The 5,407-nt window shown below is 47.8% G+C and overlaps 1 protein-coding gene across 1 annotated transcript in view; it reads right to left on the bottom strand.

The window, feature by feature from the left end:
- lmo4a (LIM domain only 4a) overlaps nucleotides 1–5,052 on the bottom strand; it is an 11,973-nt gene extending 6,921 nt beyond the window's left edge. Inside the window, exon 1 of the mRNA XM_062554631.1 lies at nucleotides 4,682–5,052. The gene's annotated coding sequence lies outside the window, so the exon portion shown is untranslated. The remainder of the gene's footprint in view (nucleotides 1–4,681) is intronic.
- Between the last annotated feature and the right edge of the window lie 355 nt (nucleotides 5,053–5,407).

The following is a 5,407-nucleotide window of genomic DNA, read 5'->3' as shown; positions in this document are numbered from 1 at the left end:
CCCAGAGAGCCTGGACGACCCCAGAAGGAAAAAAAAAGAGAGCGCTCTTAAATGAGGCGAGGGATATATAAAGGAAGCCTGTTTTTTGGGCCTCCACCAGAAAACAACAACACGAATGCCCTCGGGCGGCCCCGGTCATCTTTTTAAGGCCTCGGCCCTCTTTGACGAGCGCGGCGGTCGGACAACAACAGGCCGCCCTCATGCCGCCGAAGCTGCGGCCGGGGTGGGTCCGGTCAGCGGGAGGTTAGGGATAGTTTAGAAAGTGGTTGATTCTTGTGGGGAGATGAAGGGGTGGTTAGGGGGGAGGTTTCAAGGGAAGTCTTATGCAAGTCAGCCCGTCCCTAAAGTATGGCTTAATACATTTACCCTGAACGTTCACAGATGTTTCAGAATGATAGCCATTTTGATAAGTCATTTAAATGCATTGCCTTAATCCAGACAGAGGGCCATATATTTAGTCAAGTGAAGAGATAAAGTACTATAACAAAACCACCAAGATCTTGCAGGAATCAGCAACTTACATGATTGACACTAAATTCCATATAAGACTCATGCTTTGGGCAATATTATGAGAAACAGATCACCGACGTTGTTCAATAAAAAAAAAACCTTCCATCCATCATCATATTATCATGCCGTATCCCTGACAATTCCCTCCATTTTTCCAACGCAGATTTAAATTGATTTCATGCACAGCTGGAGATAATATAGTTTTGGAATTGCCCTAACTCAAACCATAACAGGGCGCAACTCTACAGCGTGTCAGCTACACGGTCCACCAGGGGTGGGTCGCGGCACACATAGTAATCGCCAATAACGCCGCAAATAAAAAAAACGAAGGCTGATAGTCTTCAAAAATTGACTGAAGCCTCCAGATTGGATCGTCGGCGTATCCGATTTGAGCCAAACGCACGCGTCGTCTCCCTCCACTCAGGTCCACAGGCCCGTAGAGTGGCCACTCCCCACCGCGGCATTAAGAGAGCATGCCCAGCCCCTGCCTGCTCTGGTTCCCTCCGCGGCACGGACACCTGGGTTCAATCATGGCGAGGAGCTGTGTGACAGGGGCCAGGCCTGGAGCCCAGCGACCCCTTCTCCCCCCTGGCTGGGGGTCGTACTCGGGAATGAGCAGACGTGGTCTTTGCGGGCTGAAGAGCCTTCCAGCCCCAAGAAATGCACAACTGCTGCTGACAAAGAACGCATACGCACACGTGTTCGCACACACACACACACACATAAACGCACTCACGCAGACATACTGAGAGACACATATACACTGACATATACACACATTTACACCCGCGTAGACATGCCAATACACACATAGACATGCACAGATACACACACAAACACACATTTTATAGAGGAACATTGTCTTACTCATAGACACACACACACACACACACACACGTATAAGCTTACATACACACACACAGACACACAATTCTGGTGTTCATTTTTGATCCAAGCAAACAGATACCGCGGGTTCATCTGTGCACAGAACATCTGTCGCGGTGATTGATGAATACAGTATTTTCCAAATTACAGTCTTTCTCAACGTCGCTCAAAAACCACCCGGCCAAGTCTCCTCCGTGGAACTGAACATTCCGAAAGCAGGCCAAGCCCATGGAAAAGAAACAGGGAAAAGTGAGGCTACGCAGAGAAACCGTGAAGAAGACGAAGAAGCAAGGTATTGTGCGGAGGGAGGAGGACTTGGCATGGGGCGCGTGGGACGTGGACGGGCGGCCGTCTGGGACGCTAATCACACTATCGCACGTTACTTCCTCTCTCTCTCTCTGTTCTGTCACAGGAGTCGACGCGCAACAGACAGAAGATGCCGGGGGCAGGTCAAAGGTCACCCCTGAGCCGCTCTGATTGGAGGGGTCGAGCGGAGGTCAGCTGAGGTTGCTGCAGTCACAGGAAAGCAGCATGACCAGCTCCTGGTGGGGGGGGGGGGGTGGCTTCCGAGACCCGAAGCTTTCTTCTGTGTGCACTTAAGATACCAGCTGGCAGCACGCTTTCCCACGCCCAGGGACAAAATCTCCCACATGGGTCTCGGGCAGCACTGTCCGCAAACGCAAAAATGTGGACATGGCCCGGCCGAGTAGAAAACTGGCACGACAACAGTCGCCCTGCCTTGCACAAAGTGCACCAGTCAAGCAACGCTGTAACCTAAGATGAGCTGACGTGATAGCAAGTGGCCGCTAAACGCATGCAATAACAACTGCCTAATGTGGGACAGACCTTGAATGTGGAGAATAGCCATCCATCAACACGGAGCAATAACATAACCATAACCCTTGGAGCGGACTCCCTCCGCACGCAGTTTGTTTTCTATGATACGAGCCAGATTCCTCTGGCTGTTAAGTGCTGGTGCGAAACTTGCTCACTTACCTCCAAACATCAGCACCTCCGCCCCTCCGACTGCTGGGGAAATGTAACAATTTCTGTTTCACAAGGAAAAAGATGACAGGAAGGGAGGAATGTCACATTTCAGCTCGCCTTTGGAGCGCAGGCTCGCTGAAAACAATGTGGCGCTGGAACTGGAACAGCAAACTCTTTTGACATGTTTTGAGTGACAACACAACCACTTTGAAGCCCATGAAGAGAAGTGCGCCTGGAGTTCTGGCCTCTCACTCGTCTGACCAGCTTAATAGCCTTCAGATCGGCAGTTACAATGTCATTACCAATGAGAAGGTGGTGTTGGTGAGCGATGGGTTGGGGGGGGGGGGGGGGGGGTGTCAGTACTCCTGCATTTCCAGTATTGTGCAACAACTCAGGCTCCATGGGCACACTTACTCACTCCAGTCGGTGGAGTAAATGTCAGCCTTTACTCTCAAGGCAGTCAAATACACATCAGCAGGCTCTGCAGCCTGCCCGGCGCAGCGTGGAAAGTGTCAAACAGCAACACCTTTCTCTTAACACCGCGCTGCACTTTCACTTCACACCTGCGACGCAATGAACGCCACGCTCAAGGAGACGCCAAATTACTTCACTCACGCTAATCTCATAAAAATGCAAATCCCACTTTTTAATCATCTTTTTTTTTTTTTTTGCGGCAGACCTGATAGCGAGAAACAATAGTGCCGAATGGGACCCTGAGGGAATCTCACCCACTTTCTGAGGCATCGCAGAAAAAAAGGGAGGAAAGAACAATGACATTATCCACCGCACAACTTAGGTAAGCTTATCCCCATTTCAAAGCAGCCTGGCCACCACCTTTATAAAAAGGACTGTGAGAGACAAACACTCCTTCTTATCACTTTCTAACAGCCTTTTTTGCATGACTTCATGCTTTTTTGAAGAACTGCAGGGTTTTTTTGTGCCTAACCCCATTAAAACAAGCGTGGAATTCAGCTTTCACAAGAATGTGTTGCAAAATGCAAGATGCCTGTGTGTGTATGAGAGAGAGAGATAGAGAGAGAGAGAGAGAGAGAGAGAGAGAGAGAGAGAGAGAGAGAGGGGCATGCAGCTGCATTTGCAAGTCAAGGAGCAGTTGGATAACACTCTACATGACTTCAAAAAAGCAGGGCCTCCTTTGCCATGAAAACACGTGAAGAAGTCGGGTTTTGGATGATTAGGGGTTGGTGCACATTTCAAAACAATTACATCCAGAACAATAGGCAAAGAGGATGAGGGGGTGGTGGTGGCTTGGTTCCACTCTGCTAACAGGCTGATTGATGAAATAAAGACCAAAACCAGAAGCTAATGAGGAGAAACACAACACCACAAGCCTGTCCGCAAACAGACTGATTGATTGGGCACGGTGTCAGGTTGGTGGTGCTAATGATGGTTTAACCCTAAGGTACAAATCACATTTCATCAGGGTTCGCAGAGAACCATGTGGCGGGCTATGGGGAAGTTTACTCCTCAATGAAGGGTCTTGTGTGTGGTCACAGCTGGTTTAGTGTTAACAATGTTAGAAGAATACATTGCCTTATTAGCAGCATGATTCAGTGCAAGCATGTAAGATTTACTGAAGGCAGCTGAGCTGAGAGCAATAGGGAAGTCTACTCCATTGTCAAGAAAGCTACCTTTCAAGTGCAACTTCGACCAAATCCATAGACAAAAGTTCTAGAGACCTGGCAAATAATGTGTAAAATCTGAGGATCCTGTCCACTTTTTTGAATAAACAAATAACCCTCAGCGCAGAAGCCAGTGGAAGTAGTTCGTAATTAAAATAAATAAGCATGACTGCACCGTTAACAGCCACTATAAATAGTAGCAACGCCAGCGAGCAATGACCAAACCCGGTTGGCACCAAGGCAGATTAGCAATATATCCTTCTCTTTTAATAATGCGCTCAGGGGCCATAACTACACGCATCGCAGTTTCATTAAAACGGGTCTCCTTTTAATTAACACTCCGGCGTACAACTCCCTATTGTGTATAAATTCTTCCCTGCAGCAGAGAAGCGATAAGCAAAACGAACTTTGCTCCTTTTAACGGTGAAGTATGAAGAGAGTCTAATTTATACTGAATATTAAAAAGCCCAGGGATTCCGAGAACTAACAAGGTGTGGAAGTTGGAGGATGTGTGGACCTGCCGTAACATGCCGCGTGTTGAAACGTTGTCCCGGTAGGCTACAATATCAGGTTTGCTCAGGTTTAGTCATTGCGTTCAAGGTTGGTATTTGATTGCCAGAAAATAAGCATTAATAACAGACGTGCTATGTGACGCTCACCTTGGAGGGAGTTTCTTCTCTGAAGTTACTGGTGTGTGGGAAGGACGGCTGAACGCGCGCGCGCGTGTATGAAGGATCCCTTCTTGTAAACTGCAGAGCCTTTCCTTTAGTCAAAAAACGCACACAACTTTTCAAAGTTCTTCAGTAATCCCACAGTAAAAGGGCGACATAGGCTACCGCAATTAGAGTGACTTTTCTCCCTCTCTACATAAGGACAATTCCGACATCTTTTTCCGCCGAGACTGTAATGCGATCAGTTTTAATGAACAGAGTAAGGCACTACTACTACTACTACTGATCGATATTCTTAATCTATTTTAGGCATATCGTGGTATCAATGTTGGTGGTCTTCACGCCGCAAACGCAGACTGTCTGATGGTCCTTGCTGCCAGAGAACATGTTTTAAGTCACTCCTCTCATGACGTCGGAGAGGTGCTGCCCCTCCAGCCACTTACAATCGGGGGGTGTGGCACCTGACAGGATGATCGATGTTCCTGTGAAGAACTTTTGGTGCTTATTTCTGGCCGTTTGTAAGGAGCTAATCACTGACACTGATCAACTCTGAAAATGTATTAATTGCTCCCAATCGTTCACATTTTACAATAGCTATTGTTCCATTTTTTAACTATTGCTCCAAAGCGCACAGTAGGTAGTTACTGGTATGTGACCTGGTTTTACTCCTACCATCCACGTTACTATTTTCAGGCTTGTCATTAGGGTAAGTAA

This window comes from Sardina pilchardus, chromosome 14 (genome assembly GCF_963854185.1).
Source record: "Sardina pilchardus chromosome 14, fSarPil1.1, whole genome shotgun sequence".
NCBI lineage: Eukaryota > Metazoa > Chordata > Actinopteri > Clupeiformes > Clupeidae > Sardina > Sardina pilchardus.
Note: the sequence above shows the minus strand (reverse complement) of the source record. Positions and strands in the feature narration are given on the sequence as shown.